Genomic DNA, 14,559 nt, shown 5'->3' with positions numbered 1-14,559 from the left:
CAGCCCCTCTTTTTTAGATTTCCTTCCCATTTAAGTCACCAAGGGGCATTGAGTAGAGTTCCCTGTGCTATACAGTAGCTTCTCCTTAATCATCTATTTTATACACGTGCATGCTCAGTTATGTCCAACTCTTTGCAACACCATGAACTATAGACCGCTTCTCTGTCCATGAGATTTCCCAGGCAAGAATAATGGTAGTAGTTTAGTCACTAAGTCATGTCCAACTCTTGTGACCCCATGTACTGTAGCCTGCCAGGCTCCTCTGTCCACGAGATTTTTCCAGGCAAAAATACTGGAGTGGGTTGCCATTTCCTTTTCCAGGGGACCTACCCGACCCAGGGATCGAACCCACATCTCCTGCATCTCCTGCTTTGGCAGGCGAATTCTTTACTACTAAGCCACTTGGGAAGCCTATTTTATACATAGTAATGTATATATATATCAATATCAGTCTCCCAATTTATCCTATCCTCCTCCCTCTCTTGGTAATAAAGGGATTTTGCGGGGGAGTGGGCTTTTGTTTTGGACTACAATTTACGGGATCTTTGTTCCCCAATCAGGGATTGAACCCAGGCACCAAATCCTAACCACTGGACACCAGGGAATTCCTATAAAGGGGTTTTTAATATTATCAAAACAAAAAAGGAAATGGGATCCTACTAGACACATTATTCTACAATTTTTTTCATTTAATTCTCTGATTAATATTGAGGAAATTAAGGGCCAGAAAAGTTAAATGATTACAGTCCAGCACTAGGAACCATTTAGTGACCGAGCAGAATTGAGATCTTTTTGTCTTCGTCTCCTATACCACCTGCCCCTGATGCTACCCTCATGACAACACGGGCCTTGCCTGAGATGGGATTGATAGGTGTGAGACCCTTGCTGATGCAGAGCTGCACACTTTCTGCTCCTCCGCAGAAGTGCAATTCATCCCAGATCTTGCAGAGCTGAAGCATCAGACAAGGCAAGTCTTGCTTTTTGTTCCTGTCTAACACAGGGCAACCCACTCCAGTACTCTTGCCTGGAGAATCTTCATGGACAGAGGAGCCTGGTGGACTGCAGTCCATGGGGTCACAAAGAGTTGGACATGACTGAGCGACTAAGCACAGCACAGCACGAGAAAGGGACAAGAAGTCCCAGGGAGTGTCGCCTGAGCCTGAAAGTGGCAGATATCCCAGAGGCAGAGTGACTAAGTGACACAGGGAGATCAACTCTGAAAATCCTGTCCTCTCTAACCCCTGTCATAAAGGCTATTTGTATCTATTTATCTTGGTGGAAGGTGGCAGTTTTTTTTTTTCATGAACCTCAAAGATGAGGACAATAAATTTGTCCGTTTTTGATACTATGCTATTTTTCAATTTAAGGGAGTCTTTTCTAAGTGTCTGTCTTGTTATTCTGTTATTTAGATGAAAAGTTCTAGGGACAATTGTCAGGTATTACCTGGTTGTACCCGAGTTATATCATTAAAAAAAAAAAAAAAAGAAAGAAGTCCGTAATCTAGTAAGTAAAATGTTCCCAGTTCTCTGAGTCACTCTAGCAAATTAATCAAACCCGAGGAAGGGGCTGTGAGAACCTTTGATCTACAGCCCGTTGGTCAGAAGCCCAAGTGGCAACCTGGGCTTGTAATGGGTGTCTGAACTGGATGGGGAGACTGAGTCCTAAACCTGTAGGATGTGACACTGTCTCCAGGTCGTCCCCACACATATGGAGGTTGGTTCCAGGACCCTCTAGGATACCAAATTCTGAGGATACTCAAATCCCTGCTATAAAATGGCACAGCATAGCAGGTCTTTCGTATCTGCAGATATAGAACCCACAGACTGGAAGGACCAACTGTAGTGTTAGAATTGGGTTGAATTGTGGGACACCCTGGTGGAGTGAGAGAATTACTTGGACGTATGGAACCACCCCTCTGCCCTGCACAAATACACACATATGTGTTGGAAATTCATTCCGGGAACTTTAAGCTGTATGACTCTCAGGAGGGAGAAATTACATCCAGCTCCTCCATGGAGATTTTTTGGACTGAAGACTGGACACTGCTAATGGGTTGACTCCCAAGAGAGCTGGTCTTTAACCCCCGCATCCAAGAACCCTCATACCTGCTCTTTTCCCTTCTTCTCCGTACCTGACAATCAGCATCCTCTTGGGGAACTTGCTGTTGTCCCTCCAGTGGAAGAGTAGATAGGACCTGTTTGTCTTCACTGAAACGTGAGCAGGGCAGAATTGGCTAAACCCTATGGCTTCATCAGCACTGGATGGGACATTGGTCCCACCAAGCCACTGGGGGAATCTCTTGAGAATTTTCCCCACTTAGCTACCACCAAGTGGCATATCTAATATTCAATAAGGTTTGGTGTGCTTATTAAATGCTGGCTCATGAATTAATTCTCTGTTATTTCTGTCTCTGGTCAATACAGAGCATTTACTCCAGGGCTCTCCACATAACTGTGGGCATTGTGTACCTTATTGGTAATTAGATTATGCCCTAGGAAGCTGTGGATGAAAGTAAGCCTGTCCCAAATGCCATGTTTCAGAGTCCTAAGTAAAAAAAGCCATAATTGGTTGCCTCCTTAAGAACAAAGAGAATGATGGCTTGTCTGCCCTGAGAAGGATACGCAAGATGGACACAAGCCAAAAATTGTTACTGTAGGGAAATGAGATGTTTAAATGACAGGGTAAACCCTGTGAATACAAAAACCAAGCTGAGAGTAAGGCTCTCATCAGCGCTTATGCAAACACTCTCGGGGAACGCATGCTACCACTGATGTTGGGTCCCCTGGGATGCTGCAAAAGTTTGAAGATAATCACCTGTGACACTCAGGCTTTTCTTGGGACACAGTTTTAAACAACTGACCTTATTTCTGAGCTGAGTGGATGCCAAAATTCAGTTTCTGCTCAGTTGGAACCAAATTCATTCCTAGCCATCTCTCAAGTGAGTTGGCAATAGTGGCTTTGCATTCTTTGTCCTACTTATGCAGAATTAATTTGGGGTCATTTTGAAGTCTTTCTCCTCTGGGCTGGGGAAGGGGGGAGGGAAGCAGCATGTGGCTTTCTGAGCCCACGTTCACCTCTTTGTGTGTCTGCTTTGCTTTCCACTTCCTGCCAAGGCCTGTTCATGTAGTAAGGTGAGCAAGTCTACAATTAGGGTTGGCATCAGTTCCAAAGCATCTGTTGAGTAATCACCATAGGTTGGGTACCCTGTTGATGCTGGAGTGACTGGCCTGGAGGAGGAGTATGGTTTACTCAGAAAGTGATGGAGGAAGAACGCAGACTCTGCCATCAGACTTTGGCTTCTAGCCCTGGCTCCCTACAGACCAGCAAGGAGAACTTGACAAGGCATACACACAGCACATCCCCTCTGTAATCAAGCGAGACCGAGGGGATCCTCCCAAGACAGGCCTTCCCCCATATCCTCTGCTTAACTCCTCTGTGAAGTACCTAGAAAAGAGCATTTGATGCAAATTTCCTGAGTTGTTTTGCAAAAGTGAAACCACCCCACCACCACCACCACCAACTGGAGGAAGTACTTGATGACCCTGAGCACGTACCCCTAGGCCTCCTGAAGCCTAAGGACAGAAACTGTTAACCCCTGTGACACCATCCTGCTGTCTCACCGTCAGCCAACCAGAGAATTGTGCACGAGCTGATCAGGTACCCTGAGACCTCCCCCCACCCCACCTGCCGTTTTAAGATGCTTTGATGAAACCCCTTCCGGGAGTGAGAAGCTTTTCAGGGCATGAGCCACAGATCTCCTTGCATGGCATTGCAATGAACCTTACTCTGCTCCAAACTCTGACCTTTCAGTTTGTTTGGCCTCACTGTGTATCAGGCACACAACATTAAAAGCTCCACTGCAAAATGGGGTCATAATCCCAAATTTGAGAAAATTGTATTTGTAAACAAATTCAAATCACATATATCTCTAAACAAATCACATATATCTCTAAAATAGCCTAAAAGATACAGAGTACCCTCAAATGCAACTCATAATAATAAAATAAGTTATACATTCTTTTACAATATATCCTTAATCCCTTATCTCTAAAAGTGGGCAGTTGAGAAAGGGAATAAGCCTCACAGAGTTGAAGCAAGTACAGAGAATTGCAGAAGGCAGGTGACCAGCCTCACATCACTGATAAGGGGAACAGTCGAAGGAAAGAAGGCACATGTTTCACAATGTATATTAAAGGAAATAAGTGCTGTGAAAAATGAGAAAGCACACCACAATTCCTGCCTAGGGATTTTCCCCCATCATCTATCATCCAAGCTTCAGTACTCATATAATTAGAAAATGCAGGGTGTTTTGCTCTCACTGTGGTGAGCGTGCCTAATTAATTCCATTGCATTCCAGTCCAGATCACATGAAATCAACATATAAATTAAAAGCTGTTTGAATCTCTGAGATGAGGTGCAACGTGTGACTTTTCTACTTGAAAGAAACTTTTCTACTTGAAGAAACAATAATGCTGCTACTCTACTAAACAACCGACAGAAGAAAAGCTTTTTTCCACCCACCTTACGGACTGTAAAATCAAAAAGACTGGGAAAATCATGTCCGAAGTTTGACTGAGGTATAGTCTGATTTATTAATGAAATTAGCCCCAGTAGTTATAATAATGTATATATGTTTATGTAACAGTGAAACATATGTGTAAATAATGTGTATGTGTAAGTATGTAATAGTGACATGTATATGGATAATGTGTATGCTTGTGTATATAATAGTGACAAGTGGCTCTAGTGGTAAAGAAGCAAAAGTGAAAGTCGCTCAGTCATGTCCGACTCTTTGTGACCCCCATGGACTGTATCTGCCAGGCTCCTCTGCCCATGGGATTCTCCAGGCAAGAATACTGGAGTGGGTTGCTGTTTCCTTCTCTAGAACCCGCCCACAAATGCAGTAGACATCAGAGACCCGGGTTCAGTCCCTGGGTCAGGAAGATCCCCTAGAGGAGGACATGGCAAGTTACTACAGTACCTTGCCAGTAATTACTTGCCAGTAAGCCTGGATGGCATCACTGACTCGATGGACATGAGTTTGGATAAACTCCAGGAGTTGGTGATGGACAGGGAGGCCTGGCGTGCTGCGATTCATGGGGTCGTAAAGAGTTGGACACAGCTGAGCAACTGAACTGAACTGAACTGAACTGAATTCTCGCCTGGAGAATCCCATGGACAGAGGAGCCTGACAGGCTACAGACCATGGGGTCACAAAGAGTCGGACACGACTGAAGTGACTTAGCAGCAGCAGCAGTATATGTAATAATGTGTATGTTCATGTAGGTACATGTAATAGTATAATTCATGTATGTATACATAATATTATAATAACATAACAACTATCCTCAACAGGCAATCTACAAACTCTACAGTATAACTTTTTGCACATGTGAAGTCCTTCAAGGTCAGTGACCTTCTTAAGTATAAAACTAGGATGTGTGAAACCCATCCGTGGGTATTCAGAGCTCCAGGAAACAGGGGTCATGGGAGTGAAACAGAGATATGTAAGGCATCCACTCTCCTCCAGAAGCATTTTTGGTTTTCCGACTTGAAGATGTAGATGTTTTCAACCTTTTAATTCCAGGCTGCCTTAGTCTTGTCTCCTATGTTGGGGCACACACCCTATGAATAAGCCCTGTTTCATTCAAGAGCAAAAGCCTTTGACAGGCCACTTCCTCATCTCTCATCTGATGCAAACCATTTGGCTTACCTCTGCATGACATCAACACCTTGAAATGTGCACAAATGGTCACCTGACCAGAACTTGTAAAATGTCCATTAAAAACTAATTCACTCTCAATTTAATACAGTGTCTCTTTGAAAACCAGTTTTTGGTCAATGAAATGTTGGAATCAAACGATCATGTGGTCATATTCTTTCCATATCTACTAATGCAGCTTGATGATTTTAATTCATGATCATTTTTAACTATTTCATGAAGATGTGATTTTTTTCCCCCCTAAAGCATTTATGATGCCAGAATTACAAATAAAAATGTATCCTTCCAGGCAGCTTTGGCATACCATTCATTTTCTTTTTCCCTTCCAAGGTGAGCTTATGTTGGCTGTGGTTTCAGAGTATCACTGATACACTGCTCCCTTGTAATTAATTAACTTATTTTTAGTAGTAGTAGGTCTTCATCGCTGCACACACACTTTCTCTAGTTGCGGAGCACAGGCTCTAGGCACTTGGGATCTGTAGCTACGGTACATGGGCTTGGTTGCTCCACAGCATGTGGAATCTTCCTGGACCAGGGATGGAACCTGTGTCCCCTGCTTTGGCAGATGGATTCCTAACCACTGGACCATGAGGGCAGTCCCACAGTGTTCCCTTTTTAGGGACAGACAAATTGAAGCTGGGAAAAAGTGTGGTCATATGAAAAGGAAAACCCCAGTTTCTGAAATTTGGTTTTCCAAATTTGGAAGACACTGTAGAAATCATCTAGGTCTTCACTGTAAAGCGAGGGGGCTGAATTGAATTTCCTTTGTGTCTCCTCCCCCTTTACCATTCCCTGAGTCTGTCACCCACTCAGCTTTGAACTCTAGGACGACAATCTCTCAGGATGTCCAAAGCCCCTCACAAGTCCTGGCAGCCAGTAGGCCCTCATTCCTGGTTTGTTAAGTGAATAAATCATCTTGCCTTTTTTTTATGCTTTATTCTGTTAACTGAGAAAAAATGCACAATGTAAAATTTGAAAGTTATGTATTATTCAGTGGACTTGCTGAGGATTTAAGCCCAGAAGGCAGCCTCTTAGCTCTGAGGGACTGCTCCAAAGAGGTGGGGAGCTGGGGGTGGCAGGATATATAGGAGTTTTTGTAACAAAGATCAGGTAGTCAGAAGTTCAAAAGATTACTGTTAATTAAAGACAACTGTACATACCAAGAAGAAGGCAATGGCACCCCACTCCAGTACTCTTGCCTGGAAAATCCCATGGACGGAGGAGCCTGGTAGGCTGCAGTCCATGGGGTGGCTAAGAGTCGGACACGACTGAGCGACTTCACTTTCACCTTTCACTTTCATGCATTGGAGAAGGAAATGGCAACCCACTCCAGTGTTCTTGCCTGGAGAATCCCAGGGACGGGGGAGCCTGGTGGGCTGCAGTCTATGGGGTCGCACAGAGTCGGACACGACTGAAGTAACTTAGCAGCAGCAGCGGCATATATGCCAAGATAATGAATAATGTAGTGCTTTTCTATGTATGGAAAAACGCAAGAGTCTGAGCTCATTGAAATTATTCCTTTGATGTGCACCTCAGCTATCTGGGGCCAATATCTTGTGTATGTGTTGGGGCGGGGAGTTGTTTCAGGAGGTGTCTGCAGTTGGTTGATGACTTGATGAGGGCAACATCTTTTGTTGACTGATATGGCAGTGACATTTTTCATCCATAATTCTAACACCTTCTGAATATAGTAAGAATCATACACTGCCATTAGTGGCTCACAATTCTGTTCTTCAGGATCACAGAACCTTAAATTTTCCCAGTTCATATTTTATTCTGTTCCTGTAGAGCGCATGCACATACATAAATGACTTCTCAGGGCTGATGATTTATGCTTGAGATGGATCAGGCCCTTAATTCATTCAGTAACTATTTGCAGAATGCCTGCTAAGCACTGGTGTTATAGTGCTGACTAGACACACTTCCTTCTATCAAGGAACTTACAGTACATCAAGGAGATAGACAAGTTAATATAAAATAACATAAGTGCTATGAAAGGTAAACACAAGAAGCTGTGAGGATAAAGGAGTGGTTGATCTGGTCTGAAGAATTCAGGGAAGATTTCCCAAAAGAAACATTAAAAAATTCAACCCTCAAAATTAAATAGAAGTCAGCCAGGTGAAAGTGAGGAGGAGGTAGACAGTGTTGAAGGCAGTGAGAACTACAGATTGCTGAGATGGTGTTTAGTTAGATGGCAAAAAAGGACTCTAGAGAAATGCAAATAAAAATTATAATGAGCTATCACCTCACACCAGCCAGAATGGCTATCATCAAAAAAAATCCACAAACAATAAATGCTGGAGAGGGTGTAGAGACAAGGGAACCCTCCTACACTGTGTTAGTGGGAATGTAACTTGGTACAGCCACTATGGAGAATAGTATGGAATTTCCTTAAAACAGTGAAAAATAGAGCCTGTAATCCCACCCAGGGCATATATCCAGAGAAAAACATGATCACATGATCCAAAAGGATGCATGCACTCCAGTGTTCACTGCAGTGCTGTTTGCAATAGCCAAGATATGGCAGCAATCTAAATGTCCATTGATAGAAGAATGGATAAAAATGTGGTAGATATGTACAATGTTACTCAACCATTAAAAACAATGCCATTTACAGCAACAAGGATGGACCTAGAGATTATCATACTAAGTGAAGTAAGTCAGACAGAGAGGGAAAAATATTGTATGACATCCTTTATATGTGGAATTTAAAAACAAATGATACAAATGAACTCACAAAACAAAAAGAGACTCACAGACTTAGAGAATGAACTTATAGTTGCAAGGGGGAAGGATGGGGAGAAGGGATAGCTAGAGGGTTTGGGATGAACATGTATACACTGCTATATTTAAGATGGGTAACCAACAAGTACCTACTGTCTAGCACATGGAACTCTGCTCAATGTTATATGGCAGCCTGGATGGGAGGGGAGTTTGGGGGAGAGTGGATACATGTATATGCATGGGTGAGTCCCTTCACTGCTCACCTGAAACTATCGCAATATTGTTTACCCCAATAGATGTGTCTGACTCTTCGACCCCATGAACTCTAGCCCACCAGGCTCCTTTGTCCATGGGATTCTCCAGGCAAGAATACTGGGGTGAGTTGCCATGACCTCCTCCAGGGCATCTTCCCAACCCAGGGATCGAACCCAGGTCTCCTGCATTGCAGGCAGATTCTTTACCTTCTGAGCCACCAGGGAAGCCCAAGAATACTGGAGTGGGTACCTATCCATTCCCCAGGGGACCTTCCCAAACCAGGAATCAAACCGGGGTCTCTTCCATTGTAGGTGAATTCTTTACCAGCTGAGCTACCAGGGAAGCCCATGGACATAAGGTACCATAACATAAAAATCCACCTGGGATGTGTGTGTCTTGCATTTGTCTCTAAGATGTTACTGGGGACGGGACAGAGGCACTACATTTCTCTGCTTTCATCATCTTTGCAAATCACAGACACAACTTGGAGAAGATGGCAACTGTGATGGCATCCGCAGAGTGACATCTATAAAGAGCTACAGCCACGGGGACTTCCCTGGCTGTCCAGTGGTTAGCACTCTGCACTTCCGCTGCAGGGGACTCAGGTTCAATTCCTGGTCAGGGAACTAAGATCCCACATGCTGCCTGGTGCAGTGGGGGGAAAAAAGTCAAGAGTTACAACCACAAAAAATTGCTTTCGCCCCTGACAATAAACTGAAAGCAAGAGCTTTGGGCATAATACTTGAGTCACAGATGTAGGCTATCTCAGTGATCACAAAGGCAGGTCTCAAAAGTATCTCTGCAAACAAGGTCAGGCAGAAATCCATAACTAAGCAAATCATCGTTTCTTTTATAATATTGTAAAGCCTTGGGAAGATTGTAGTGATCTTTTATATTGCTTTGTATCATTTCACATAATTTGAAGTATCCCAGGGCTATTTGAGGTCCCATCTGTTAAAACCTTCCAAGGTTGTTGGCAACCTCAGAACAAATGTTTTGATTTATTAAGGAGCTTAAATCAGACAAGGGATTCTGGAGGATGTAGAACCATCCAAAAATTGTTATCTTAAGAGATTTATTTTCTTAATCATGCATCTGTTACAAACTTCATGTTAAAAAAAGCTAATTTTCTGTGGGTGCTCCCTCCAGTTCTGAGAATGTAATGAATCCCTAAGATTAGACCTCTTGGTAAAAATAGACTTGTGGATTAGTGGCAGATAATAGGGTACCCAAAATGGAATCGTATATCCTGCTTAAAAGCCTCTCAAAAAAAAAAAAGAAAAAAAAAGCCTCTCAAAGTTTGGAACTCTTTGAACTTTAATAGGAATCTGAATATACATCAGAACAGAGGAGCCTGGTGGGTTACAGTCCATGGGGTCCTGAAGAGTTGAACAGGACTCAGTGACTAACACAAGATGATTTTGTAAACAAAAATTCATCACTTTTAATTTCCTTTGTAGTGGGACATACTGATTAAAACAAAACTCTGGTTTTTATTGAGTACTCTGGACTGAGATATAATTGGCATAGAACATTATACTAACTCCAAGTATACAGCATGATGATTCCTTATTTATGTATATTGCAAAATGATCACCACAATAAGCCTAGTTAACATCCATTCGCATGCATAGTTTACAAAAACATTATTTCCTTAATGAGAACTTTTAAGATCTACTCCCTTAGCAACTTTCAAATATGCTACACAGTATTATTAACCATAGTCACCATGCTGTACATTACATTCCCATGACCTTTGTTTTGTACCTGAAATTTTGTCCCCTTTGACTCCCTTCACATCCATTTTGCCCACCTCTCACCCCTCACCTCTTGCAAGCAGCCATCTATTCTCTGTATCTGTGAGTACCCAGCATTTATTATATAGGTAAAGCACTTTGGTGGGATTTCCTGAGCTATGAGTAGAGAATATCTGAAAGAAAGCCTAGTTTAAGCTCACCATGTCTCACTCTGTTGTTTGGTCGCTAAGTCATGTCTGACTCTTTGCACCCCCAGGGGTTACAGCGCAGCAGGCTCCTCTGTCCTCTACTATGTCCTGGAGTTTGCTCAATTTCATGTCCCTTGGGGCAGTGCTTCTATCTAACCATCTCCTCCTCTGCCACCCTTTTCTCCTTTTGCCTTCAGTCTTTCCCAGCATCACGGTCTTTTCCAATGAGTCTTCCAAACAGGTAGCCAAAGTATTGGAACTTCAGCTTCAGCATCAGTCCTTTCAATGAATATTCAGGGTTGACTTCCTTTAGTATTGACTGGTTTGATCTCCTTGCAGTCCAGTGGACTCTTGAGTCTTCTCCAACAATACAATTTGAAAGCATCAATGCTTCGGTACTCAGCCTTCTATGTGGACCAACTCTCTCATCTGTACATGACTACTGGAAAAACCATAGCTTTGATTATATGGACCTTTGTTGGCAAAATGATGTCTCTGCTTTTTAATACACTGTTTACCTTTGTCAGGGCTCCCAGGCGGCTCAATGATAAAGAATCCTCCTGTCTGTGCAGGAGACGCCAGAGACTCAGGTTTGATCACTGGGTCAGGAAGATCCCTTGGAGGAGGAAATGGGAGCCTGTTCCAGTATTCTTGCTGGAAAAACCCCATGGAGAGAAGAAGCCTGGAGGGCTACAGTCCATGGGGTCATAAGATCTTGGACATGATTCAGTGGCTGAGCACATACTGAGAACTAGATTTGTCATGACTTTCCTTCCAAGGAGCAAACTTTTTTTAATATGACTGTAGTCACCAGCTGCAGTGACTTTGAAGCACAAAAAAATAAAATCTGTCACTGCTTCCACTTTTTCCCCTTTTATTTGCCATGAAGTGATGGGATCAGATGCCATGGTCTTTGTTTTTTTAATACTGTGTTTCAAGCCAGCTTTTTCACTCTCCTCTTTCGCTCTCATCAAGAGGTTCTTTAGTTCCTCTTCACTTTCTGCAATCTTGATTATAGCTTGTGATGGCATTTCTCGTGATGTACTCTGCATGTAACTTAAATAAGCAGGGTGACAATATACAGCCTTGACATACTCCTTTCCCCATTTGGAACCAGTCCATTGCTCCATGTTTGGCTCTAACTGTTGCCTCTTGACCTGCATACAGGTTTCTCAGGAGGCAGGTAAGATGATCTAGTATAAAGAGATGAGAATCTCTTTAAGAAATTTCCACAGTTTGTTGTGATCCATACAATCAAAGGCTTTAGCATAGCTAGTGAAGCAGACGTAGATGTTTTTCTGGAACTCTCTTGCTTTCTCCATGACCCAACAAATGTTGGCAATTTGATCGATGGTTCCTCTGCCTTTTCTAAATCCAGTTTGTACATGTGGAAGTTCTCAATTCACGTACCATTGAAGCCTAGCTTGAAGGAGCATAACTTTACTAGCATGTGAAGTGAGTGCAATTTTACAGTAGTTTGAACATTCTTTGGCATTGCCTTTCTTTGAGATTGGAATGAAAACAGACCTTTTCAAGTCCTGTGGCCACTGCTGTTTTCCAAATTTGCTGGCATATTGAATGCAACACTTTCACAGCATCATCTTTTAGGATTTCAAATAGCTCAGCTGAAATTCTGTCACCTTCACTACCTTTGTTCCAAGTAATGCTTCCTAAGGCCCCTTTGACTTCACACTCCAGGATGTCTGACTCCAGCTGAGCAACCATACTGTCATGGTTTTCTGGGTCACTAAGATCTTTCTTGCATAGTTCTTCAGTGTATTCTTGCCACCCCTTCTTAATCTCTTCTGCTTCTGTTAGGTTTTACCATTTCTGTCTTTTATCATGCCCATCCTTGCATGAAATATTCCCTTGATGTCTCTAATTTTCTTGAAGAGATCTCTAGTTTTTCCCATTCTTCTGTTTTACTCTCTTTCTTTGCCTTGTTCATTGAAGAAGGCCTTCTTATCTCTCCTTGCTATTCTCTGGAGCTCTGCATTCCGTTGGGTGTATCTTTCCCTTTCTCCATTGCCTTCCACTTTTCTTCTTTCCTCGGCTATTATAAAGCCTCCTCAGACAACCATTTTGCCTCCTTGCATTTCTTTTTCTTTGGGATTGTTTTGGTCACTGCCTCTTATACAATGTTACCAACATCTGTCCACAGTTCTTCAGGCACTCCGTCTACCAGATCTATTCATCACCTCCACTGTATAATCATCAGGGATTTGATTTAGGTCATACCTGAATGGCCTACTGATTTTCCAGGCTTTCTTTAATTTAAGCCTGAATTTTGCAGCAAGGAACTGATCTGAGCCACAGTCAACTCCAGGTCTTGTTCTTGCTGATTGTATAGAGCTTCTCCACCTTTGTCTGCAAAGAACATTATCAGTCTGATTTTGGTATTGACCATCTGGTGGTGTTTGCGTGGAGAGTCATCACTCATGTTGTTGGAAAAGGATGTTTGCTATGACCAGTGTGTTCTCTTGACAAAACTCTATTAGCCTTTGTCTTGCTTCAGTTTGCACTCCAAAGTCAAACTTGCCTGTTATTCTGGGTATGTCTTGACTTCCTACTTTTGCATTCCAGTCCCCTATGATGAAAAGAACATCTTTTTTTTTTTTTGCTGTTAGTTCTAGAAGATCTTTAGGTCTTCATAGAGCCGTTCAACTTCAGCTTCTTCAGCATTAGTGGTTGGGGCATAGACTTGGATTACTGTGATATTGAATGGTTTGCCTCGGAAATGAACTGAGATCATTCTGTCGTTTTTGAGATTGCCCCAAGTACTGCATTTTGTACTCTTGTTGACTATGAAGGGCTACTCCATTTCTTATAAGGGATTCTTGAGTCTTCCTTTTGACAATTTCCCATATTGGCCACAAGGTGGCAACATCCACCCAAGACAATCCTGCTCTTCTGCAACAGAAAAGCCCCTGTAAATATGCAATAGCTAAACACATAGTTCATTAAAAATAATAATACACTTTATTTCTTTTTGCAGGATTTTTACATTCACAGCGATTTTGAGCAGAAGGCACAGAGCTTTCCCATATACCCTGTGACCCCAAAACATACATCCTTTCTCCATTATCAACATTCCTCCTCATCCTGCCCCAGGATGGTACCTTCTTTACAACTGACGAACCTACACTGCCAAATCATTATCACCCCAAGTCATAATTTTACATTAGGGTTCACTCTTGGTGTCTTATATTCAATGGGTTTGGACAAATGTATAATGTCAGGTATTCACCTTTAAAGTATCAAACAGGGTGTTTTTGCTGCCTTCAGAATTCTCTGTGCTCATTCTCTTCATCCCGCCCTCTCCTCTAACCCCTGGCCACCAATGATATTTTTACTGTAGCCATAGTTTTACCTTTTCCAGAATGTCATATAGTTGGAATCATGCAGTTTGTGGCCTTTTCAGATTGGTTTCTTTTGCTTAAGTAATTTGCATTTAAGTTTCCTCCATGTCTATTAATTGCTTCATACCTCATAGTGTACACTTTTTTAAATTTAGTTTTTATTTTATACTGGGGCATAGTTGATTTACTAATGTTGTGTTAGCCTCAGTGTACAGGAAAGTGATTCACATATATATATATATACAAGTATCTTTTTTTTTTTTCAGATCCTTTCCTCATATAGGTTATTACAGAATATTAAGTAGAGTTCTCTGTGCTATACCGTAGGTCCTAGTCATATAGATATTTTTAAGTCAAATATTGTTATCTCAGAAAGGGCTTATATAAACCTATACTTGTATAAATCAAAAAATACAAGTCAGGCAGGTAAATGAAAGCAAAACTTCCCCAATGATTTAATATTAACTTTTTTTTTCCTCACCCTATCTTCCAGTTGAGGAATTTCCTGACATGAAATTGGGTTTGGTTCCAAAAGTGAGAAATGGTAAGTCATT

At 42.2% G+C, this 14,559-nt stretch overlaps 1 protein-coding gene across 5 annotated transcripts in view; it reads left to right on the top strand.

Annotated features, from left to right (window-relative positions):
* The window catches only part of LOC110149723 (uncharacterized), an 83,236-nt gene that overhangs the window by 43,008 nt on the left and 25,669 nt on the right, over positions 1–14,559 (top strand). For 3 of the 5 annotated variants that reach the window (XR_011483892.1, XR_011483889.1, XR_011483890.1), the window contains exons 3-4: positions 4,358–4,577; positions 14,499–14,549. The gene's annotated coding sequence lies outside the window, so the exon portion shown is untranslated. Of the gene's footprint in view, positions 1–4,357; positions 4,578–5,355; positions 5,408–9,010; positions 9,060–14,498; positions 14,550–14,559 lie in introns of those variants that run through there. The other 2 variants (XR_011483891.1, XR_011483894.1) reach the window with 2 other exon arrangements.

This window comes from Odocoileus virginianus, chromosome 27 (assembly GCF_023699985.2).
Source record: "Odocoileus virginianus isolate 20LAN1187 ecotype Illinois chromosome 27, Ovbor_1.2, whole genome shotgun sequence".
Classification (NCBI taxonomy): Eukaryota; Metazoa; Chordata; class Mammalia; order Artiodactyla; family Cervidae; genus Odocoileus; species Odocoileus virginianus.
The sequence above is the reverse complement of the archived record's forward strand: the minus strand, read 5'-3'. Positions and strand labels throughout refer to the sequence as shown.